At 42.5% G+C, this 26,926-nt stretch overlaps 1 pseudogene; it reads right to left on the minus strand.

Annotated features, from left to right (window-relative positions):
• Positions 1 to 720: 720 nt before the first annotated feature.
• Positions 721 to 21,177, minus strand: LOC136404142 (eukaryotic translation initiation factor 3 subunit E pseudogene; annotated as a pseudogene).
• Positions 21,178 to 26,926: the final 5,749 nt, after the last annotated feature.

The raw sequence follows: 26,926 nt of genomic DNA on the forward strand, positions 1-26,926 counted from the left end.
ATCAATAAATGCCTGTAAGGACTTGGGGTCAGAGCCATCTCATGAAACCTGTGTTCGGGATGATGAGGCGGTCTTCCCAAGGTCCCTCGGTGCACGCCATGTGGTCTCTGAGTAGTCATTGTCTCCGTGACAGGTCTCCAACTCCAAAATTCATTCCAACTAAAAGCATGGTTTGATCTCCAACCAAAAATTCCATCCTGACACTGTGCCAGTACAATAACCCAGTTTCCTCTACCTCTCTGAGTAAATGGAAACATGAGTTAAGACTACCCAGAAATGTAGAGAAGGGCGTTCCTATAGGACTCCCTTTAGTGAGTATTGCCCCACTGTGGTCTCACCTTTCACTGAATTCTAAGGGAACCACTTTCACAGTGCAACCTGCTCTGGTCTCCAGCCTAGCTACGGATCTCCATCATGCAGCCATGAGCCAAAGGCCTTCCTCTCTCCAAAGAAAGCTCGCCTGTGGACTCAGCAGTGAAAACCGGCTGATGAATACTCTGTGTTAGCCAAATGCATAAACTGTCCTTCCTGCCATTAAACTCGGTCTCATGAGTGAAAAAATCTAAGTAATAATGAGATCAAGGCATGTTGGCCAGCTTTTGAAGAAGACCGGATAATGAAACAGCCAATTTTATTTAAATTCGCCAAAATTTATACTCAATATATTGTTTTGAAAATGTATGTCACCCTTTATATAATGGTTTTTATTTCACCTTTCCTTTATAGTTTTTTTGTTTGGTTGGGGGTTTTTTTGTTTGTTTTTTTGGTCTCTTTTTTGCAGTTCTTCAGTAGAAGCCAGTCTTGAGTTGCCCAGTTAGGAGCCTCTGACCTACTGTTCTGATTAAGTTTCTTCTCAATATTCATTGCCAACATCTGGCTTTTAAAAGAAAGGCTTTTGGTCTTTTCAATCACTTGTTGATAGGGTGATACTGCATTGTTACCCATAACCATATGACCTAATTTATAATCAATCTTGGCATCCAGTCTTGCATTTCTAATCAAATTCATAATCCACCTTTCAGTTTCTTCTGGAGTCATGTTCAGTTTATCTGCCATCATATTAATGCTGATACACTGGTGAATGCAACAAAAAGTCTCAAATATAAAGAGACGAGCATTTTCAATAAAATCTTCAAGACAAGCCACCAAGAAGAAGTCATTCACAAGCACAGATTCACATACCCTCAGCTTTTTCTGAGCCCCATCAAAGTCAAAGTTAACATATAAACATTCAACAAACTCTATATTTGGGTTTGTTATACGTGTAAGACTCCTGTTGAATAACTTTGACTAGAACTAGATCTTTTAGCACCTGCCGGTGTTTTCGAACACCTTTGTTATGACCGCTATAGTCAAATAGCGAAGAATATGTGGACACATTGTCTGAATTGCATTAAGATACTGTGGCTGGTAAAGAAAGAGATCAATTATATTATCACGCTGTCAAGCCAGTATCCATAGCTACTATCACAGCCGCCTGGCCCATGCAGACTCGCATTAGATTCGGACAGACAGTAATGAAACAACAGAGCCACGAACTGGTGGGCCATTAACTTTAATCCCAGCTTGCACCTGGTGGGCAAGTAAAAACACACACTGGGCTCCAAAACCCACTCATTCAGTGCTCACAAAGCTACTGACTTATCCGAGTTTCCTAGAATCAAAGGTTTCTAGCTCACCAGATTTATTCACCTCTGTTCTCCATCTCCTTCCTTCTCCCTGCACAAACTCTGCACAAACTGGCTTCTCACTCAGCACTCCACCATCTTGGTTGCTTCTCCTGGCCTCCTCCACATGGCTTTTCTCTGCTCTGCTCTCTAATGCTAATCTCAGGAACCGAGAGCAAGCTCTCAGTCTGCCCCACTTTATAGTGCAGAAATCAAAACCTTTAATCCAATATACAAAATAGGGAAATCTCTAATACAAAGTCACTTATCTGAGGCATGATGGGATTGCACCACCCCACATCAAAAAGGGTAGGAAAGGCTTAGTCCTAAAACCAAGTCCCAGGCTACAAGGATCCTGCCTGCCCACAGCCTGCCCCCAATACACATTAATATCACCTGGGCAGCAGGCTTCCATGTGGGCAGCACCATCTTTAACAAAGTGAGCATAATATATTTTATCTGCCCAACACACGCCCTTTGGGGTGGTTGAAGAAAACAAACAGGGACCGGTGAATAAGCCATGTTCACTGCTGAAGACTGGAGGGGAGAACCTGATGGACTTACAGGGCTGTAGATGCCTAAAAAATAGGTTATATTTGATGTAAATATACATTTTATGGGATGAGGTTCCATTATTTTTGCTAAAGGCAATTTTTTATAAAAGCAAAATTATAACTCTCATAAAATGTAAAATGAACATGTCTAAGATTCTAGCCAGTAGAATGTTGAATAAAACTTTAAAGAAGAATTTTAAAAATTCAAAATTCAACACATTTATAATAATAAAGGAATACTAAAAAGTGTTTACTAACAGATGTAAAACCAGCAAATTTGGCCAATATCTATAGAGCAATAATAATTGCATCCCATCTAACACAATTTGCATTTCTGTGGATAAGAATTATCTGCTATCAGTTTTTTCTTTTCATAAGTTTTTGGTTTTCTACAAATTTTGGAGTTGTGAAATAGCTCAAAGCCAGCAAAAGATAGAAATAGCCTGGATGGGTGAGCTAGATAGACCCCACACAAGTCCTGTTTTAATTTTTTCTCTATTTCAGAGTCTTCCCAACTCTTTTCCCTTGTGACCATAATAATTTCAGAGATTAGATTTATCACAGTATAAGGCTGGTCTCTGGTTTGGCCTGATTATTTATTTGGTGCAGCAACAGTGTTATTTGACCTTGTCAATAGGCGTTGGTAAGATTAAATCTGAAATTAATAACCTTCCACAAACGAAAGCACCAGACCCAAATGGTTTCACTGGTGAAGTCTATCAGACTCTTAAGGAGGAAATAATGTCATTTCCTCACAATGTCTTCCAGAAAATAGAAGAAGAGGGAATACTTCCTATCCTATTTTATGAAGCCAGCATCACCCTAATACTAAATCCCGGTAAAGACATTACAAAAAATGAAAAACATAGTCCCATGTTTTTCATGAACATAGGTACAAAAATCCCCAACAAAATACAGGGGTGGGCAAAGGGAGGTTTATAGTTATAAGTTAATGAAACACAGAGTTAATTGTTATATTATTATTTATGCATTAATTATTCTTTTATGTTATTATTATTATTATTATTTTGTATTCTTACCTATAATTTATCTTTTAGGCAATGATGGCTAGTAATTTTTTTTTTTTTTACAGGAACAGAGAGAGAGCCAGATAGAGGGATAGATAGGGACAGATAGACAGGAATGGAGAGAGATGCGAAGCATCAATCATCAGTTTTTTGTGCGACACCATAGTTGTTCACTGATTGCCCTCTCATATGTGCCATGACCGCGGGCCTTCAGCAGACTGAGTAACCCCCTGCTCAAGCCGGTGACCTTGGGTCCATGCCAGTGAGCTTTTTTTTTTTGCTCAAGCCAGATGAGCCTGCGCTCAAGCCGGCAACCCCGGGGTCTTGAACCTGGGTCCTTCCTCATCCCAGTCCAACGCTCTATCCACTGCGCCACCACCTGGTCAGGCTGATGGCTAGTAATTTAACCAATGACCAACCTGCATGTCTTTTTCCATACAAACAACTATAAACCTACTTTTGTCCATCATTGTATTAGCAAATTGAATCCAACAATACATAAAAAGAATTACATATCCATGGTCAAGTAGGTTTTTTCCAGGTATGAAAAGCTAGATTAATATTTTTAAAATCAATTAATATAGTGTCACATCAACAGGCTAAAAAAGAATAATCATATAATCATATTAATGCAGGAAAAACTCTGTTTGTAAGTCTGATTTGCAACCCCCATTGAAAGCTAATGACTCAGAAGATGCTAGATTCAAATTAAAGACTGTGGCCAATCAACATTTTAAGTAATGACTGAAATTTGACTAGACTATTGTTGCCTGATATCCCCAAACTCTAGCAAAGGTGGGCAGCACTGGTTCGTAAGAGTTTTGATCAGTGTCCCCTGAGATTCAACTGACCGTGGGCAGCAAGGGCATTGGCAAATTTTCAGGAACTTCCCATGAAGCCTACAATTTCTGAACATCTCTTCAGATTTGACATTTTTTTCTATGAAACTTAACCATGCAACATGTCAAACTGACATTACTTTGAGCCGTCTCTGAAGACTCAGAGAATTGTTTTTCCACTTACCATTCTCTGTGTTGTTTTAGGGACCCTATGTTTTTGAAATATAAATACCTTATATTCCAAAATTTTATCTTATTTTTCCATATTTATGATATGATTTGGGGAAGGCAAATATCAAAGTTGTCAGACTAGCCTGACCAGGCGGTGGTACAGTGGATAGAGCGTCGGACTAGGATGCGGAAGGACCCAGGTTCGAGACCCCAAGGTCTCCAGCTTGAGTGCGGGCTCACCTGGTTTGAACAAAAGCTCACCAGCTTGGACCCAAGGTCACTGGCTCAAGCAAGGGGTTACTCAGTCTGCTGAAGGCCCCCGGTCAAGGCACATATGAGAAAGCAATCAATGAACAACTAAGGTGTCGCAAAGAAAAACTGATGATTGATGCTTCTCATCTCTCTCCATTCCTGTCTGTCTGTCCCTATCTATCCCTCTCTCTGACTCTATAAAAAAAAAAAGAACCAAAAAAATGTTTTCTGACTTGCATACTTGGTTAAGATAGGATCATGGGTGCCTGTGATAACTTGGTTACCTATTTGATAAAAGTGACAATGAAACATTTTAAATAAACATAGAATATAATATTACTGTTTTAAAGCTTCAGTTTCTTATTAGGTAAGTAAAATCCTTTTATTTCCCCTTAAATAATTAAGAACATGAAGTCAACACATAATACTGAAAATGATTTCAGTAAGACACAGACTCTCTGCTATGTAAGGATATTATACGTGAAAGTGAAGAATGATCCTTTGTATTGTAGGCAAAGTCATTATACAGTAAACCAAGGAGACATCCAACAAAATTTTGTAAACCCTACCAAAATTTTACACATTTCATAATTTTTTAAGATTCAGGTATTCTAAACTCAGGTGAATAGTTTGCTTTCCAGTTTTTTGTTTGTTTGTTTGTTATTTTTCTCCGTTATGCTCCTCCTAATATTCTGAAACATATCTCAGTGCCCTAGGAGATCAAAGTTGATTTTATAACAATTCTAAAATTTTATTTACATTATGAGAAGGAAAATAAAACTCTCTTTTTTTCTTTAGTGAGAGACACAGTAAGGGAGAGAGATAAGCATCAACTTGTAGTTGCGGCACTTAAGTTTTCATTGATTATTTTCTCATATGTGCCTTAACCAGGGGCAGCTGAGCCAGCGACCTCTTGCTCAAGCCAGTGACCTTGGGCTTCAAACCAGTGACCTTTGGGCTCAAGCCAGTGACCATGAGATCGTGTCTATTATCCCACACTTGAGATGGCAACCCCACCAGCACTCAAGCTGGTAAGCCCGCACTCAAGATAGGGACCTCGGGGGTTTGGAACCTGGGTTCTCAGTGTCCCAGGTCAACACTCTATCCACTGTGCCACCACCTCGTCAGGCATAAAATGCTTTTTCTTCTTTCTACTTTAAGTTTTCCAGCTGGGGTCCTGTAAATTTGACTGACAAAAGGCAGGTTCCAAAATAAAAACAAACAGAAGTTTATTAACATGTGCATCCTGCATACACATGGCAGTACGCAGCAGTCAGTAGCTCAGCAGGGTGGTTAGAACAGGGGTTGATATAGCATCTTAATTAACAAATATAACACATGTGTAGAGACAGTGAGCTTCTAAGGATGACAAACTGTGATGAGGCAGGTATATGGGAAAATGCAGATTATGGCTATTATTATTATTATAATATATTAGCAAGGTTTCTTATGCAGATGCCTCTGGTGCTGATAAGGATCAAGAATTATCTTTGTCCTTCCTGGTAGAGAGAGAAAAGGGGACACATTTAGAAAGATATGGCCTGTTTTTAGACAAATGGAAGAAAGCAGAGCTTTTCCTTTAACTGATTCTCCATTGCTTTCAGTGCAAAATAATCCTTACGCCAAACTGGCATGTTTGGGGATGCACGTTCTGCTGCTGCTCAGTGTGCAATGAGGTCATCATTGCTATCTTCAACTGAAACGATATCAGAGTTTTTTAAACATTTCCCAGTTTCCATTTTTAACGTGGTAAATGTGAATACTTATAACCTGCATGAATAAAAGCTGAGGTCCTTACCAAGTGCCAAAGGTGTTAAAGGGTTCTGTTACCAAAAAAAAGTCTGAAACCACTTCTGGAGGGCAAAACTAACTTTTTTCTTGAAAAAAAAAAAAGGAACACACTGATGCACTTCTCTGTTACCATTGCTGCAAGTGTGGCTTAACCACTCATATTTTGTAAAGGAAACTGAGGGGTGAGATTGACCAGCAAAGTTTACTATACAAGTTCCTACAAGCCACACACATCCCTTTTAATGTGGTAAAATAGAACACATTCATTAACCTGAACCAAAGATAAAGTCTACTTAGCACATAAAATAAAACAAAGTATGTAAAATTATGCTTAATGATTGAAGAATAGAGAAGAAAAACAAAATGGAATCACTATAGTCAAGCTGCTAAATTACTAAAATCATGTAGGGTGAGGCATTAGGAAACAATTCTATTTTTGTTTTAAGTAGCCTGGGAACTTAAACTTTATAACTTTCCAATCTATGTCAGTGCCTGGATATACATCAAACCTCCAGATAAACCTCTGGTTACCTATTGAAAGACTAAGGAAAGAATGTTCACATATCCAAACCACTTGACATTAATTATCTAGACTACCAGTCATCCAGCAGATGTCTTGAATCAATTCATGGGCTAATAATACAGGACTGATTCTTCTCAAGAATGTACTTTTTACTATAAGAACTATTAACTTTTCTTTCTTTTTAGAATACTTATGGGGTTTTGCCTATCTGTGTTTCCAGTTTACAAACACTAAGACCCTTGAATAATCTTTTTTAAAAAAAAATTAAGCGAGAGCAGGGAAGGCAGAGACAGACTCTCGCATACGTCTGACCAGAATCAACCAGTAAGCCCAGTATGGGGCATTGTAAAGCCAGTAGCCACGGCCACCATAACAGCTGCCTGGCCCTGGGCAGGGTCAGGTTTGATTCAGACAGACGGTAATGAAACAACAGAGCCAAGAACTGGAGAGCCATTACCTTTCATCCTAGCTTGCACCCGGTGGGCAAGAAATACACACAGTGGGAAAACACTTCCCTTTCCATTCAGGGCTCCCAAAGCCACTGACTTATCCAAGTTTTCTAGAATCAAAGGTTTCTACTTCACCAGCCTTACTCACCTCTGTTCCCCATCTCCTTCTCTCTGCACTAACTCTGCACAAACTGGCTTCTCCTTCAGCACTCTGCCATCTTGTAGATGCTAATTTCAGGAACCAAGAGAGCAAGCCTCTGGTCTGTCTCATTTTATAGTGTAGAAATCAAAACCCTTAAGCCAATATACAAATAAGAAAGTCTCTGATACAAAGTCACTTATCTGAGGCATAAATGGAATTCCTCATGAGAGTGTACCACTCCCTATCATGCAACAGTCAAGGGTGTGGGGAGAAGTTTAGTTTTGAAAACATCTTAGTATTAAAAGGGCGAGAAGGGCTTACTCTTAAAACTAAGCCTTAGGCTATAATATAAAATATAAAACTTTGCCGGCTTACAGCCTGTCCCCCACACCCAATGCAAACTATAAGCGAGCAAACATATACATCATATTTGCAAACTTATTTGACCCACATTCCACCTCTTTTGCTTCCTTCACAATCTAAAGCACAGGTATTCCTGCACAAGGAAATTAGGCACATTACACAAATTACAACTGTACAAATCATACAGTTTCAACAATTACAAAGGTACATTTCACCAGTCTCTGAGCGCCTTGCCAAAAGTGCAAAATGTCCTTGGCTTTCCTTCTAGCCATATGAAAAGCTTCCCGGGGTAGGGGAGTGCTTCCAGCAAAGCCACCCCCCACCCCCATCGGGGTATTTCACATTGTCCAAAATCCGTAAGTCCATCCAACAAAGGAGCCAATGCCCACTCCAGTCGTAGTCCAGGAATCAGTCCAAGCACATGGGGCCTCAGCCACCCACTTCATCCCTGCCATCCTGGCAGGTCTTAAACTGTCCCAAGGAGGAGCACGTGGCAATAGCAGTCAGCATTTCTATCTCTGCTCCGGAGAGCATGATGGCACTTACCCCTATGTCCCAAAAATCACAGACCTACCAGGGGCATAGCAAGTACTCCTTGCTGCTGGGCTCTCATCTTCTGGAGACTGCAAATTGCAACTCCAGCCCGATTCTCCTCATCCTCCAAAGAGAAACTGAAAACATCAGCTCCCACTGCCGGGCTTGAGCCCAAGGGTGCCACCACCTTTGGCTCTGTGGGCCTTGCAGCCCCAGCCCCGGCCTCAGCCCCAGCCTCCTGCCACTGCTGGCTCTTAACAACATCCAGAGCAAGCTGCAACTCACAAACCCGTGATTCCTTCTCCAGTGGCTGCTCCATTTTCAGGCGAATCTCACGAACCTGGTTGGCCTACTTCTCCGGTGCTTGCTCCAGCTCCAGGGTCAGCATCTCTTTCTCCCACGTTTGCTCCAGCTCCTTCCACTGCTCAGTTTGCAGGTCCCAGGCAGCCTCTTCCACAGAGCTCTCAGTCTCCTCACACATGGCTGTAAAAGTCAGCCAGCCTACGGTCCCCAAAAGGACAGATATGGGGAACCATAACAGCATTCAGTCCTCTACTCCACCGCTCAAAGGTGGTGGTGGCTCCATACCAATCTGATTCGAATCCTGCCACACACTATGCCATATGTAAAGCCAGTAGCTATGGCCACCATCACAGCCACCTGGCCTGGCAGGTTCAGGTTTTTTGTTTTTGGGGTTTTTTTTGTATTTTTCTGAAGCTGGAAACGGGGAGAGACAGTCAGACAGACTCCCACATGCGCCCGACCGGGATCCACCCGGCACGCCCACCAGGGGCAACGCTCTGCCCACCAGGGGGCGATGCTCTGCCCCTCCAAGGCGTCGCTCTGTTGCGACCAGAGCCACTCCAGCGCCTGGGGCAGAGGCCAAGGAGCCATCTCCAGCGCCCGGGCCATCTTTGCTCCAATGGAGCCTCGGCTGCAGGAAGGGAAGAGAGAGACAGAGAGGAAGGAGAGGGGGAGGGGTGGAGAAGCAGATGGGCGCTTCTCCTGTGTGCCCTGGCCGGGAATCGAACCCGGGACCTCTGCACGCCAGGCTGATGCTCTACCAAGGTTCAGGTTTGATTCGAACAGACGGTAATGAAACAACAGAGCCAAGAACTATTGGGCCATCACCTTTAATTCTAGCTTGCACCCAGTGGGCAAGAAATACACACAGTGGGAACACACTTCCCTTTCCATTCAGGGCTCCCAAAGCCACTGACTTATCCGAGTTTCCTAGGATCAAAGGTTTCTACATCACCAGCCTTATTCACCTCTGTTTCCCATCTCCTTCTCTCTGCACAAACTCTGCATAAACTGGCTTCTCCTTCAGTACTCTGACATCTTGGCTGCCTCTCCTTGCAATGCTAATTTCAGGAACCGAGAGAGAACAAGCCCCAGGTCTGTCTCATTTTATAGTGTAGAAATCCAAACCTTTAATCCAATATACAAATAAGGAAGTCTCTGATACAAAGTCACTTATCTGAGGCATAAATGGGATTCCTCATAAAAAGTGCACCACCCCACATCATGCAACAGTCAAGGGTGTGGGGAGAAGCTTAGTTTTGAAAACATCTTAGTATTAAAAGGACAGGAAAGGCTTAGTCTTAAAACTAAGCCCTAGGCTATAATGACTTTGCCTGCTTATAGCCTGTCCCCCACACCCAATGCAAACTATAAGCTATCAAACATATATATTATATTTGCAAACTTCTTTGACCCACAGGCATGTTCTGCCCATCTGGGCATTGCCCTACTGCTTGGCAACCGAGCTATTTTTTAGTGCTTGAAGCAGAAGGCACAGAGCCATTCTCAGCAACTGGAGCCAACTTGCTGGAGCCAATTGAGCCATGGCTGTGGTAGGAAAGAGAGAGAGAAAAAAAAAAGAGGGAGGAGGAAAAGAGAGAGAAGGGGAAACTAGGGATGGAGAAGCAGATGGTCACTTCTGTGTATCCTGACAAAGAATCAAACCCAGGATATCTACACACCTGGTTGGAGCTCTACCACTGAGCCAAATGGCCAGGGCCTGAATAATCTTTATCATTTATTTCTAGCCAAAGCTTCAGACTCTTTTTGAGATCATTCAACATAATCAATGTTTAGTATATCTTACTTAAAAAGTATCTAGGTCTCCAAAAATTATTCATTAATTAGTGCAATTTAAAATTATTACACAATCTTGTTATCTAACGATCTTGGAAATTTTCTTCAAGCTGACAATATAAAACATAATTACTGTTGAAATAAAAAGATCATCATAATAATGCTTCAATTTACTTAAAACCAAACTTATATTTCTCATAACCTGAAACATTATAGAGTGGCAACATTAACATACTTGATCAGTAAACCAGTTTTAGTTTAAGAAAAGCAAACCCAAATAGTTAAGCATTTTGCTTAACATTGATAAATTAGGGACAGCTATTTTTTAAATTGAATTTTGAGATCAAATTAATCTCACTTGCCAAAGATTTGCCTCATTTGTATACTTGGATTCTTAATGCATTTTTGAGTTAGATTTTATATGAATAATATTTTTTAAATAGCTCATTTAAGAATACTTTAGATTTAATTAAGTTCAATTGCCTTATTTTCTCAAAATTTTAAGAATATTCAATTTATATAAGTGCTTCTTTATTTTTATAAACCAATCAGACAGAGCTTCTTTAATTTAAGAGACTTTCTAATCTGATTTAGTAATACCCTCCAGAGATAGAAAATCATTAAACACTCCCTGAGAAATACAAGTACTTTCTGAATCACAGACAGGTCATCTTAGAGATACAGAAAGAGCTGAGCTCACGGGATCAGATATGAGATGCTGCGAAGAATTCATAATTCTGCAGTCATTTAAGAAATGACTCTAGTCACATTTTATAGTCATTTCTGACAATAAATTGCTATCACCATAAAATGCTGAAATGAATTTATAAATAGATGCAATATTGGAGCACTGGTCACTATCCCCAAGGTGATAATCAACTGCTTTACTCTGGATACAATTTACATTTCTATGGATAAGTAATACAGTGTGTCCATAAAGTCATGGTGCACTTTTGACCGGTCACAGGAAAGCAACAAAAGATGATAGAAATGCAAAATCTGCACCAAATAAAAGGAAAACTCTCCCAGTTTTATACCTATTCAGTGCAGTTCGATGTGGGCTCACGCAGATTTTTTAGGGCTTCTTAGGTAGCTATCCTGTATAGCCTCTACAGACTCCTCCTAACTGATGGCCTACCAGAACGGGGTTTCTCCACCAAACTGCCAGTTGCCTTCAACTGCTTATCCCACTGAGTAATGTTATTCCTATGTGGTAGCACTTCATTATAAATGCGCCGATGTTCACGTTGCACTTTGGTCACGGATTCGAATTTAGCGAGCCACAGAACACACTGAACTTTTCTCTGTACCGTCCACATCTCGACACGCATGGCCGTGGGCTGCTCCGCTGTATACACGGTGTTATGTCATCATCTGCACATGCGCACATGCTGCCACATCATCCTACAGAAACTGGGAGGGTTTTCCTTTTATTTGGTGCAGATTTCACATTTCTATCGTCTTTTGTTGCTTTCCTGTAACCGGTCAAAAGTGCACCATGACTTTACAGACACACTGTATTAGCATTTTATCAGTTTTCTACAATTTACAGTGTTTTAAAGTTTTCTGTTGTTTCTTTGTAGAGGTTTTCTGTTTTTTTTTTTTTGCCCTTTTGAAAATCCTTTAAAACTTTCCCCTACAGCCTTAGAATCTGAAATGTGCCAAGTGGCTAATCCCTCCTTTAGGTCTCAGCTTAAATGCCACATCCTCGAGGACCGCTTTCCAGAACAAGCAATCTCAAGTAGGTTTTGCCCGAGGTTCTCACTCATGGTTGTATTTTTTCTCTTTGTAGCCCTTATTATAATCTGCAATAATATTTTTATTGGAGTCTTCTTTAAACTCTGTGCATCTCATAGGATAGAGATAATTTCTCTTTTACTCACCACTCTACTTCCAGCGTCTAGTGTAATGTCTGCTCATGGGAGATATTTACAAATATTTGTTGAATTAAAACATAAAAGAAAGAGAGAACTACAGAAGCAGTGAACAGCTTTCTGAAAGCTGGATTGATTCCAAGTCCTTTATGAAGTGGATGTGAGGGCCGTAACAGGTGCTACAGGAGATGAGCTGTGGTTGTTTCTCCACCTCAAATTAGTTCCCTGAGTTCTCACAGCACCCTCCAACTATCCTAAAATTCCTTTTAGGGCTACTGAGGGTGTTCATGAAAACGCAGGTCTAATTGTCCACCTTAGCATCTTAAAGCAGGTGCAAGCACAGGCCCCACCTGGGTTCAGCATGTGTGCTCTGACTGGAGGTCTTCACAGTGCCTTCTCTTGAGCCTCACACCTGTCCTCAAAGGCCAGGGGAGAGATGAGAAAAGTGAGGACTCGGAGACTCAAAAACCAGGCCTTTTTGTTATAATAGGAGCTCCTCTGGGGGGTTTATCCTGCGCCAGGCACTGGACACTGATCATCTCACTTAAGTCTCCCAAAGGCTCTATGAGGCAGGAATTGTCATTATTTTTTAGACAAGAAAATGTAGGCAAAGGGAAGTTCCCAGTCAGTGGGGGGAAAGAGGCAGGATAGGGGACCACACTGGTAAATTAATTCCAGTGCCTGTGCTTTTGGCCACCATGTTATTTCTCCCCTCCCACCCCCCGCCCGCACCTGCACTTCCAACTTCCACTGTTCCATCCTACCAGGTTTCTCTCCAGGGTCCAGAGATGCGCTAGGAATCAGGACACTGCTCAGAAAGGACAGCTATGTTTGCTGGACAGTGGCTATTTCAGAGGCTTAGCTTCCTAACACCCTCTGCTTACAGAGCCAGGAAGCCAATGGGGAAAATAAGGTGATATGATGAACTGTGCAAATCTGCGTCACTTGACAGCTAATTATGCACCTGTCCTCACAGATGAGTAGAGGTGCTAAAGAGTGAGGAATAGAGAAGCACCTCCCCTTTCCTCCCAAGCTCTTGACAGGATGCAGTCCCAGGAAAACACAGCTCCACAGAGGACCGGGAGTAGAGGCCTACAGCAGCGGGTGAGCCCTGGGGCCAGGCACTCAGGATAGACCGGCCTTCCTACAAACAACTGGCAGACAAGTAGATAGATCAGAATTAAAGTACAGGATTTTTTTTTCTCCCAAATATTACTTGATGTTTGGGATTAATAATAGGTATGGAATGTATTGGATACAAAGAATATAAAAGCAGAAATTCTAAGTTTAATTTTTAAAAAGGTGTGCAAAAGAATGTTTATCTTTTTAAATATATTCATTCTTTCTTCGAAGCACAGCTAAAAAAAACAACAACCCTGTGGGAATAGTTTTATAGGACTTTTTAAAGCCTAGGAGTAGAGTTTTTAAGAAGCAATTTTCATTCAAATGTTTTATAATCATCTACTTAATAGCTCTCTTTAAAATTTCTATTCTGTTTATTATTCCCAGTTAATGGCTTAAAAATTAAATTTAGTTATGAAATTTCTATTTCAAAAAATCTCAATTCATCAGTAGCAAGAAAAAAAGAATATTCCTTCTCATGAATCTATTTAAAAGACTGGCTTGTCATACTAGCTAATTACCCATATATTCCTACCATGAATGGTCATCCTGACTAATTCATTGAACCAGGAAATACAATGGAGTTATCTACGGTATTATCTTCATTTTCTGGACAAAACCTAACCTTCCCAGGGCCATGTCAGGGGTCTATGTCCCCAGAGCCAATTCATCTTTTGGGGCAGAGTCTCCCATCTCAACCACCCCGGTGTAGTGTACCCCCCCCCTCATCAAAGACTTTGCTGACCCTGGTTGGTGGGACCCAGCTCTATGACAGGTTAGCCTGCTCGTTAGTGACTTCTCCCGTGGGTCTGAAATGAGTTCCTCCGAAGCCTCATATCTAACCACAGCCCTGGACTGCCCTGCCCGCCTGGGGTCCACACCTCCATCCTCCAGACCCATGTCCTGTCCTGAGTGAGACCGGCACCCTGGCCTGCGGGACGGTCCTGGTTCCATGCAGGGCACTCCTGTCTCAGAAACTCCTCAGTAACCCACACATCTGGTCGGATCACTTAACGGCTCCCAAGTTCAGACGGAGTTTTAGTCCCCAAAGTATAGAGATTTCTGGAGTGGTTTCTATTAAGGATTAATCTCTGGAGAAAACTTCCAATAAAAGTAGGCTGCAAGGTGAAACACTTTGGGAAATTTCTCTTGGAAATACACAGTACACCATCATTTCTGGGAAGCTTTGCATAGAGTAACCTGTTTCAAATTTCTGTTATTTGTAATATTTTTTAAGTGATAGGAGGGGAGATACAGAGACAGACTCCCACCTGCACCCTGACCAGGGTCCACCCAGCAACCCCCATCTGGTGTGGCTGCTCTGCCCATCTGGGGCCACTTGCAACTGAGCTATTTTTAGCGCATGAGGTTGATGAGCTTGAATCAATCCAGGCATGGCTGCAGGAGGGGAAAATAGGGGAGAGGAAGGGGGAGAGAAACAGATGGTCGCCTCTCTTGTGTGCCCTGACTGGAATTAAACCCGAGACTTTCACAAGCTGGATCTACACTCTGCTGCTGACCCAACTGGCCAGGGCTGTGATTTTATAAATTTTTTAACTAAAATTAAATATATATCCTAAAAAGTTTTGACGTTCATCATGGATTCATTCTGCATAGCCAGGACCCCTGATATCTCTTTTTATTTTAAAGGTACTCTACACTCAACAGAATCAGATGTAGTTATTGTTGGTCAAATAAGTTTGTAAATATGATATATAGGTTTGCTCGCTTATAGTTTGCATTGGGTGTGGGGGGATAGGCTGTACACAAGCAGGGTCGTTATACCCTAAGGCAGGAGTCCCCAAACTTTTTACACAGGGGGCCAGTTCACTGTCCCCCAGACAGTAGGAGGGCCATCACATATAGTGCTCCTCTCACTGACCACCAATGAAAGAGGTGCCCCTTCCGGAAGTGCGGCGGGCCAGATAAATGGCCTCAGGAGGCCACATGCGGCCCGCAGACCATAGTTTGGAGATGCCTGCCCTAAGGCTTAGTTTTAAAACTAAGCCTTCCCGGCCCTGGCCGGTTGGCTCAGTGGTAGAGCGTCGGCCTGGCGTGCAAGGGGTCCCAGGTTCAATTCCCGGCCAGGGCACACAGGAGAAGCACCCATCTGCTTCTCCACCCCTCCCCCTCTCCTTCCTCTCTGTCTCTCTCTTCCCCTCCCGCAGTGAGGCTCCATTGGAGCAAAGATGGCCCGGGCGCTGGGGATGGCTCCTTGGCCTCTGCCCCAGGCACTAGAGTGGCTCTGGTCGCGACAGAGCGATGCCCCGGAGAGGCAGAGCATCGCCCCCTGGTGGGCAGAGCATCGCCCCCTGGTGGGCGTGCCAGGTGGATCCCGGTTGGGCACATGCGGGAGTCTGTCTGACTGTCTCTCCCCGTTTCCAGCTTCGGAAAAATACAAAAAAAAAACAAAAAAAAAACAAACTAAGCCTTCCCCACCCTAAGTGACTTTGTATCAGAGACTTCCTTGTTTGTATATTGGATTAAAGGTTTTGATTTCTACACTATAAAATGGGGCAGACCGGGAGCTTGCTCTCTCTTAGTTCCTGAGATTAGAATTAGAGAGGGCAGCAGAGAAAGGCAATGTGGAGGAGAGGAGAAGCAGCCAAGATGGCAGAGTGTTGAGGGAGAGCCAATTTGTGCAGAGAGAAGGAGATGAAGAACAGAGGTGAATAAGGCTGGTGAGCTAGAAACCTTTGATTCTAGGAAACTCGGATAAGTCAGTGGCTTTGGGAGCCCTGAATAGAAAGGGAAGTGTTCTATCACTGTGTGTATTTCTTGCCCACCGGGTGCAAGCTAGGATTAAAGCTAATGACCCACCAGTTCTTGGCTCTGTTGTTTCATTACCGTCTGTCCAAATCAAATGCAAACCTGCATGGGCCAGGCAGCTGTGATGGTGGCTGTGGCTACTGGCTTTACAGTTATAGATAACTAAAAGGATACATTGTGCAAGCACTGAGTGGTGGTATTCCTTTTGGCTCTACACTGAAAGTTGTACTTTGTCTGATATCTTGGTTTCACTGATAAATAACTCATATACTAAAGCGCATTAAACCTAACTCTGTCCAAACACTGCCTCCTAAACCTGACAAGGGGACTGTGTCTCTATAGACTACTCAGGAAAGACCCACTATGTGTAATAGATAATTGTTTTTAATTTTTTTAAATATTCACTTACACAACATAATAAAGGCAGACCTATGTGATATATTAAAATGGCATTTTTACAAAAACATTTCCCTTCAACCTCTGGTCATTAACATATTTACAATGCAAAAATAGGCAAGGAAAAGGAAATCTTCATTCTTCAAGTCAATTTCTTTCAATGTTTATCAGAATTCTGACAATAGTAATTGTTCTGTACCTTTAATGGGACACAGCAGTGAACAATTCAGGAACAGTCTCTATCCTATGAAGCTTCTATTGAATGCAGCAAGAGACAGCGTGTAAACAAAGACATAAAAGGATGCACTCACACTGTGGGTGATAACCTGAACAGGGCGCAGATAACAACAGGGGCGGGTCAGGGGTGGGGTGGAGTCATTTAGACAGGGGAATTCATCCAGTCAGTCTTCTTTATATGGGGGTACATATAATATAAATGTCAAAGCATTATGACCACAGGGAAGAGATTTCTACATTTATCTTTAGTTAACATGTCTAATCTTTGGAGAACAGTTAAATGAGTAAATTATTAATTGGTGGTTTTTAAGATTTCTTTGATTTACATTTCATTCTTAACCATATAACTAACTGCTTTGAGGAATAAACAAACCTACTATAAGGAGGTTATCATCACTTTAGCATATAACTGAATGATTTCTGATAGAAAACAAAACACTTTATAAATGCAGAATGAATAATCTAAAAGGCTATTCAACCACCATGCTCCGCCTCGTTGTTTTATAATTCGCCAGTGAACAGATTAGATTAATTCCCTGTATGGTTTTTATCTGCTCTTCACTTACACAGAGAGCTAGTTTCTATAGACAGCACACTAATTTAATTTACCCTTATTCTTGGGGTGCAGCCATATTTTTTATCAGTATCAACAATTAGAAAATTTAATTACTAAAAGCTAAAAAACCTCAGACAATTCTGTCTTCTTTAGAAGTTATAAAAGCATCACTTCATTTGAGGACAAAGTAGTATGCAACTGTTCTACTAGCAAACACTGAGAGGAATGGGTACACCTTAGAATTTACTTAATCCTGTGAAAAATATACAGTCACAGAGGAAAGATCAAGGTCAGAATATAATTCCATATGCTTTTATTTTATTGATACATTTTCCACTCAAGATTTAAAAATTTTACCCTGGGCTTGCCTGGTTAAGGCACATATGGGAGTTGATGCTTCCTGCTCCTCCCTCTTCTCTCTCTCTCTCCTCTAAAATGAATAAATAAAGTCTTTTAAAAAATGATTTAAAATTTTTCACCATTATGTCAAACACAGAAAGACCTGAAGGGAAAAATAAAACCATTGGACCATGACTTCTCATTAACTGTTGAACAAATGCCAAGGTATCTTTATTGAAAACAAAAACGAAGAGGGTAACTTTCTTAACAAGCACCTTCGTTGCTAAGAAGGGAGGGATACATAGTGACGGACGGAGACGTGACTTGGGGTGGAGTGCACACACCATGCAGTGTTCAGCCGATGTGTTGTAGAATTGTGCACCTGAAAACTGTATAATTTTGTTCACTCATGTCACCGCAATAAGTTAAAAAAACAAACAAAAAAAAAAAACAACCAGATGGATCAATACAGACCACAAAAGACCTCAGCTTCAACCTGTCAGTCCTTCAGGCAAATACCGAGAGATCAACACCTTGAGAAGCTGAAATGGCTATGAACCAGAGGAAGGGGTGAAAAGGGAATTAACAAGGTAAAGTGATAAATCACAATATGTTAGGGTAGGACATAAAAATTCCAAAACGGTAGGATATTTTGCACTGCAAAGTTTTAAATTTCAGTAGTTCTGAGCCAACGTATAAAAGGAACGAAATAATGAGTGCTGAATATAGCCACAGAGACAGATATTCCCTGAAGCAGTCCCTGTATTACCTATAATTCACTGACCTTCCAATTTAAGAATAGAGATTTTTTTAGGACCGTGTTAGAGCATTTAAGTAAACATGTGAAGCAAGCCTGAAAACTTTCTAATTTGAAAGCAGCAGTGCCCCATTCTAACTTTCCCCTTCTGTTTTGCCCCAGTTTGAAGCACCGATCCTTACAGCTCTGACGAATTTACCCTAAAGCCTCTCTTGCTTCTCTCATCTTCTCAACACTGAACTGACTCCTTCTCACCCACAACAGGCATGATTTTACCTCTGTCAGTTTAGAGCAGGGGTCTCAAACTCAACTCAGCATGTGGGCCGCAGAGCAAGATCACAACCGTTGGGCGGGCCGCACTAGGTCTACAAAAGGCAACTGTTACGCAACACTTTTCTCACTGCAGTTGAAAACAAAAAAAAATCAGTACAACAAGCACAATCGTACAGGCAGTTTACTCAGTGTCACAAAAACGACCAGAAACTGTAGTTCGCATCACAACTGCTGTTAACTAAGCTAATATCTAGCTAGGATGTTAGAGAAATGAAAAATACAAGTAGGCCCCTAGGCTTACTTAATTTTATCCAAAATATTTTGAACTTCGTGGATTAGTCTGCGGGCCGCACAAAATTGTTCGGCGGGCCACATGCGGCCCGCGGGCCGCGAGTTTGAGACCCCTGGTTTAGAGGATAAGAAGTCCTCTTAGCCACACACACAAAAAAAGCAAAAGGATACGATGTCTATAGATACAGTATTTTAGTGACAAAGTTTTCTTGTAAATTATTGCTTTTGCTTCAGAAAATAATTAGAAGCTTTCCCTCCCAACAATTGAAAATATTTTCTACACTAATTGTTCAGAATATCTGTAAATTGTTATAGTGCTCTATTTTCACTTGTCTTTCCATTTCATCATAATACAAGATAAACAAAATAAAAGTTGGACACCAGTCCCTGCACCACTGGGCTAGGAGATCCTATCTTTTTAACAATCAAAAGTAAAATCCCAACCAGTAGGCCCAGAGGCAGACTTTAATGATGCCACACCAAAAATAGCAAAGCTCAGAGGCCACCAGAAAGTTTTATTTCAGATAAAAAGAGTAAAAACTCCACCTTGGGCAGCAAGTCAGCCAAACCAAGAGACAGCGAAGACAGGACACTGAGTGACAGGAGATGGAGAGAGCCTTTCCTGGAAACAGGTATCGTTGGGCATTTAAAGAGCTTCCCAGAAGGATAAGAGCAACAAAGCTACTCTACATCAAAACTGAGCTCTGAATAGCCGTCACAGAGCCTGATTGTAAAGCCAACAGCTGCGGCCACCATCACAGCCACCTGGCCCATGCAGGTTTGCATTTGATTCAAACACACAATAATAAAACAACGGAGCCAAGAACTGGTGGGCTATAGCTTTAATCATAGCTTGCACCCAGTGGGCAAGAAATACACACAGTGGGAAACCACTTCTCTTTCCATTCAGGGCTCCCAAAGCCACTGACTTATCCGAGTTTCCTAGAATCAAAGGTTTCTAGCTCACCAGCCTTATTCACCTCTGTTCCCCATCTATTTCTCTCTGCACAAACTGGCTTCTCCTTCAGCACTATGCCATCTTGGCTGCTTCTCCTCTCCTCTACGTGGCCTTTCTCTGCCCTCCTCCTGCATGGCCTCCTTTGCCCCATTTTATAGTGTAAAAATCAAAACCTTTAATCCAATATACAAATAAGAAAGTCTCTAATACAAAGTCACTTATCTGAGGCATAATGGGATTCCTCATGAGAGTGCACAACCTCACATCATGCAACACTCAAAGGTGTGGGGAAGGCTTAGTCTTAAAACTAAGCCTTAGGTTATAATGACCCTGCCTGCTTTCAGCCTGTCCCCCACACCCAATGCAAACTATAAGCGAGCAAACATATACATCATATTTGCAAACTTATTTGACCCACATTCCACCCCTTTTGGTCGCTTACAATCTAAAGCACAGGTATTCTTGCACAAGGAAATTAGGCACATTACACAAATTACAACAGCACAAATCATACAGTTTCAACAATTACAAAGGTACATTTCACCAATCTCTGAGCACTTTGCCAAAAGCACAAAAGGTCTTCGGCCTTCTTTCAAGCCATTTGAAAAGCTTCCCAGGGCAGGGGGAGGGCCTCCAGCAAAGCTGCCCCCACCCCCATCAGGGTACTTCACATTGTCCAAAATCCGTAAGTCCATCCAACAAAGGAGCCAGTGCCCACTCTGGTTGTAGTCCAGGAATCAGTCCACATACATGGTCCTCAGCCACACCCCTCATCCCTGCTGTCCTTTCCATCTCTGCTCCAGAGAGCATGATGGCATCCACCTCTATGTCCCAAAATCACAGACCTACCAGGGGCATAGCAGGTACTCCTTCCAGCTGGGCTCTCATCTTCTGGAGACTGCGAATTGCAACTCCAGCCTGATTCTCCTCATCCTCCAAAGAGAAACTGAAAACACCAACTCCCGCTGCCAGGATCAAACCCTGGGCTGCCACCGCCTTCTGTTCCACAGGCCTTACAGCCCCAGCCCCACATCAGCCTTGGCCTCCTGCCGCTGCTGGGTCCTCACAACATCCAGGGAATCTGCAATTCATGAACCTGTGATTCCTTCTCGAGTGGCTGCTCCATTTCCAGGTGAATCTCATGAACCTGGTCGGCCTCCTCCAGTGCTTGCTCCAGCTCCAGGGCCGGCATCTCTTTTTTCCACGTTTGCTCCAGCTCCTTCCACTGCTCTGTTTGCAGGTCCTGGGCATCCTCTTCCACAGAGCTCTTGGTTTCCTCACATATGGCTGTAAAAGTCAGCCAGCCTACGGTCCCCAAAAGGACAGATATGGGGAACCATAACAGCAGCCAGTCTTCTATTCCACAGCTCAAAGGTGGTGGTGGCTCCATACCAATCTGTATCGAATCCTGCCACAGACTACACCAAATCTAAAGCCAGTAGCCGTGGCCACCATCACATCACCCACCTGGCCCATGCAGATTTGCATTTGATTCGGACAGACGGTAATGAAGCAACGGAGCCAAGAACTGGTGAGCCATTACCTTTAATCCTAGCTTGCACCTGGTGCCAAGAAATACACACAGTGGGAAAACACTTCCTTTTCCATTCAGGGCTCTCAAAACCACCGACTTATCTGAGTTTTCTAAAATCAAAGGTTTCTAGCTCACCAGCCTTATTCACCTTTGTTCCCCATCTCCTTCTCTCTGCATAAACTCTGCACAAACTGGCTTCTCCTTCAGCACTCTGCCATCTTGACTGCCTCTCCTATGCAATGCTAATTTCAGGAACGGAGAGAGAGCAAGTCCCAGGTCAGCCCCATTTTATAGTGTAGAAATCCAAACCTTTAATCCAATATACAAATAAGGAAGTCTCTGATACAAAGTCACTTATCTGAGGCATAAATGGGATTCCTTCTAAGAGTGCACCATCCCACATTATGCAGCAGTCAAGGGTGTGGAGAAAAGCTTAGTTTTGAAAATATCTTAATATTAAAAGGGCGAGAAAGTCTTAGTCTTAAAACTAAGCCATAGACTATAATAACTTTGCTGGCTTACAGCCTGTCTCCCACACCCAATGCAAACTATAAGCGAGCTAACATATACATCATATTTATAAACTTATTTGACCGACAAGCACACAGCTGAGTCACAGAGAAATAAAGTCCAAGAACCCCAACAATAGGCAAGGGCAGAGATGGTTCCCAGTCCCACGGGTGACTGGCATTCCACCGGTTCCGAGGCAGGAAACCTAGAGATGAATGTTCACATTCACACTTGTGTTAACTCTACAGAGAACTAGCTCCATTGCATGGTGTCGGAACCAGTTTACAAATTTTCCTGTCAGTTTTGTTCTGAGGGTTTCTTGACCTTGAGTCCACAGGCACATAATGCAGAGGGGTCTGTGAGCTGGGAAGGAAGGTAATCACAGCTTTATTTGCACTGTCCTCTATCTGAAATTTAGCTTTTCCTTTAATAACAAGCCACAGTTCCAATAAAATCCTGTGTTTTCACATCACATGTTAACTTGTTGAATACACCTTGAAATAGCTGCTGTTCCTTGTTATTTCATATATTAATAAAGGTACACATATATTACTATCGCATCAATTTGATGTTCAGTTTGGAAAACATTGAATAGAGTGAGGTTAGACAGAATTCTGTACTAGAGAATTTCTCAGGGTCTGTGATATTGCAAAAGGGAGTGTGAATATGTGAAGGAGAGATTGGTATGCAGAGCGGGTGTGGAATAAGGAGGCACTCTAAATTCATCTCTTTTTTGTCACCCCCCAACCTTTAGGACAAACTCTACATATGTCCCACTCAAGTCTGGTTGGTGCTGCAGGGGATTAGAGGGTGGGCATGCCAAATCAAGCATTGCTGTACACTGCAAACATTGCAGAGCTTTAGAAATCCTTGTGCCAGTCATGATGAAAATACCCTGCAAGATTCCCAAGTGCGGTGAAAGGAACATGCAGATTGAGAACCACCACACTCTGCGTAGGCACAGTGAATATATAAAGGAATATTACTTAACAATTAAAAAAGAATGAAATGTTGCTATTTGTGGCCCTGGCTGGTTGGCACAGTGGTAGAGCGTCAGCCTGGCATGCAGGAGTCCCAGGTTCGATTCCCAGCCAGGGCACACAGGAGAGGTGCCCATCTGCTTCTCCACCCCTCCCCCTCTCCTTCTCTCTGTCTCTCTCTTCCCCTCCCGCAGCCAAGGCTCCATTGGAGCGGAGTTGACCCGGGCGCTGAGGATGGCTCCATGGCCTCTGCCTCAGGCGCTAGAGTGGCTCTGGTTGCAACAGAGCAATGCTCTGGATGGGCAGAACATCGCCCCCTGGTGGACATGCCGGGTGGATCCCGGTCGGGAGCATGCGGGAGTCTGTCTGACTGCCTCCCTGTTTCCAACTTCAGAAAAATACAAAAAAAAAAAAATGTTGCTATTTGCGGCAACATGGATGGACCCAGAGGGTATTATGCTAAATGCAATAAGTAAAATAGAGAAAGACAAATACTGTATGATTTCATTTATATGTGGAATCTAAACAAACAAATGAATACACAAAACAAAAACAGACCCATAGATATAGAGAACAAGTTGATGGTTGCCAAAAGAGAAGGGAGTGGGGGCACGAGTGAAATTTAAAAAGTAAAAAACAAAGAAGGTGTAGTGCCTGCTGTAAAAAAAAAAAAAAAGGTTGGTGTCCCCAAGGGTGGTAAAAAGGGCCACTGTCAGCCACCCCATGGTGACCTCCGTGCTAGACTCCTCAGTGCTTTGGGATGATGTTCTAACCAACTGAGCTATCTGGCCAGGGCCCTTCCTGCCTTTTATAAAACATCAGCATAAGAAGTCCCTGTAATTAATCTGTAAAGCACCAGAACTTTATGATTCTGACTTACTCTATTTAAAGCTTCTGAAGACAAAAGAAGACAATTATATTGATTGAAAAAAGACCAGAAACAAAGGAGCAACAGAAAGAGAAGTTCAGAGAGCTAACAACAATAGAACATAAACAACTCAGCAGAAAATAGTGCAAAGTCCCAGCTAATAGAACGGTTTAATACCTGAATACATTTACACGCCCGATTAAACACTGACAACAAGCACCATGAAGGAAGATCATAAGTTGTAATATGTCTTTACAAAAGGCGGCTTATTAACCACTGTTTGTATACCTCTCCAATTATATTCAATTCTTTCATTTAGGAAACAGTTTGCATATTTTAATATCACTTTGTTTCTAGAAACAATTGTTATACGTACATTGCCAAAATATGGGTCCACAGTACATTTTCATAAGAGAAAACAACTGGCGCTGTGCTTTGAAAATAACCTTTAATTGGTAGTATAAGGATGTTTAACAGTTGAAGGATAACAGAATATGTCACCCTAAAATATGCCCCCTAGGATTATTTTGAGTGGAAGGAGACCTGTGGTGGCACAATGGATTAAACACCGACCTAGGATAATGAGGTCACTGGTTTAAAACCCTGGGCTTGGCCAGTCAAGGCACATATGGGAAGTGTATGGCCAGGAGTCACCACCGTCATGGCCATTCACATGCAGGTTCACATTGGATTTGGGCAGATGGTAAAGAAACAGTGGAGCCAAAAAATGGTGGGCCATTCCTTTATTCAAGTCTTGTAGTGGCTGATGAGCAAACACACAGGGAAAAAACACTTCCCTCTTCATTTAGAGCTCACAAAGCTACTGATACGTTATCAGTTCCACAACCAGGAGAATCTTCTCTGGTTCCTCCTAGAATCAAAGGCCTCACCAGTCCCAAAGCCCCTCACCTCTGGTTCCCCAGCTTCTCCTTCAGTACTCTGTATCCCCTCTCTTTCCCTGACATCCTGGCTTCTCCCTCTTCCTCCTTCTCCTTCTCTCCTTTTAAAACTTTTCTGGTGCCAAAACCACTCCTCCAGTAAAAATTAGCATAACAATGGCCCTTCCCAAGCAGGAAGGTAATTTGCAATTTCACAGACAACATACCTGGTGCTGCCCAGGGCCATTTTTAACAATAAAAGTGAGCAAACTCAAAAAACATAAATTTTACAAACTCATTTGCCCAACAGGAAGAAACTACAAGTTGATGCTTCCCAATCCTCTCGCCTTCTCTCTCTCTCTCTCCCTCTATCTCTATCTCCCTCTCTCTCCTCTAAAATCAATAAATAAAATCTAAAAATAATAATAATAATGCCAAAGGCAGTCAAAAACCACAGATACTGCCCTGGCCGGTTGGCTCAGTGGTAGAGCGTTGGCCTGGCATGCAGAAGTCCCGGGTTCGATTCCCAGCCAGGGCACACAGGAGAAGCGCCCATCTGCTTCTCCACTCCTCCCCCTCTCCTTCCTCTCTGTCTCTCTCTTCCCCTCCTGCAGTGAGGCTCCATTGGAGCAAAGATGGCCCGGGCGCTGGGGATGGCTCCTTGGCCTCTGCCCCAGGAGCTAGAGTGGCTCTGGTCGCAACAGAGCGATGCCCCGGAGGGGCAGAGCATCGCCCCCTGGTGGGCGTGCCGGGTGGATCCCGGTCAGGCGCATGCAGGAGTCTGTCTGTCTCTCCCCGTTTCCAGCTTCAGAAAAATACAAAAAAAAAAAAAAAAGAACCACAGATACAGTAAGAGCTCTGTGTCCCCTTCCCAAACACCTAAGGGCAAGGGCGTAAATCTCCCTTCGTGAAGGTGACCCTGGCCCCACACCAGGGAGAAGGAGCACTCTTGTGAATGGAGATGGAGAGTTGATACTGAGAGTTTCTATAAACAGACCTTTCTAAAATACCCTTTGTCTTCCATTAGTTCCTCTATGTATTTCCTAGTCCCTTCCCCCTCATTTATCATCCCTTGAGGTCTAAACCCCTTTTCCTTTGTTAAAATAATACAGAAGCCCCCAAATCTAACTACTTCTTTGAGTTTCACTTCATTTCTGTGAACTTCCATGCATGTAAATGAATAAAAATTGCATACCTTTTCTTCTGTTAATCTATCTTTTTGATAGTTCAATTTGCAGGCCTCAGAGCCCAAGGGGGTAGAGGAAAAGTTTTTCCTCTGCAGCAGCCTTGGCAACAAAGACGGGATGACCTGCAGGGGACCTGCCGCTCACTCCAGAGGCTGTAGGTGAGGTCTGGGCACACCTGAAAAAGCTGTCAAGGTAAGGATACTTACTAAGTCAGCCTTTTGGATTTCTGCTCAGTCTGGTCAAGTGAGGGCGCTAAGGAAACTCCTGTCTTTTCCTTTACAAATTTGGATTCCGAGGAGAGGAGAACACATTGTAGTAATTAATTCTTTGACTATTATGACTCTTAAAAACTTGAGTTTAAATACTCTTGTTATTGATCTTTTCCCTTCCAGGGACAGCTATTGTTTTCCTTTGTCTCCGTCCTTGGTGTCATTTGTCAGTAAAAGAAGAACCATAGAGAAGAACAGAAGCATAGGTCCTATAAACCTGTTGTCTGAGGCAGCCTCACAGAGTGGTGAGATACAGTTCTCACCAGACCAGCATCTATTTGGACAAGCTTTTCTGTGAGTCACCAATAAAAATGACAGATGAGATTCTCCTTGCATCGGGTTTGGTGTCCTGAGACATTGGCTTGGATCTCCAAAGACAGAGGGACACCTAGGAGAATCCTAACATACAGCCTTTGTAGAGTTTCCCTGAATTTATTACACTTATCTCACGTTCTTTGGCATTTAGTAGTCCTCCATGACTGTTTACTCTTCATCAAACGTAGCATAAGAATACTTGGATCTAACTGATTCTTCAGATCTTCATTTCCTTATAAAGGCTTCCATTTCACGTAAAATTTACCTTAAATAAATTTGTCTGCTTTCCTCCTGCTAATCTGTCATTGTCAGTTTCATCTTGCAGCCCAGCCAGCTCCCACGAAAGGGTAAAAAAAAAAGCTGTTCCCTCTCTTACAACAGGCATTGTAACTCCTAAAAA

The sequence above is a fragment of the Saccopteryx leptura genome, chromosome 4 (genome assembly GCF_036850995.1).
Source record: "Saccopteryx leptura isolate mSacLep1 chromosome 4, mSacLep1_pri_phased_curated, whole genome shotgun sequence".
Taxonomy (NCBI): Eukaryota; Metazoa; Chordata; class Mammalia; order Chiroptera; family Emballonuridae; genus Saccopteryx; species Saccopteryx leptura.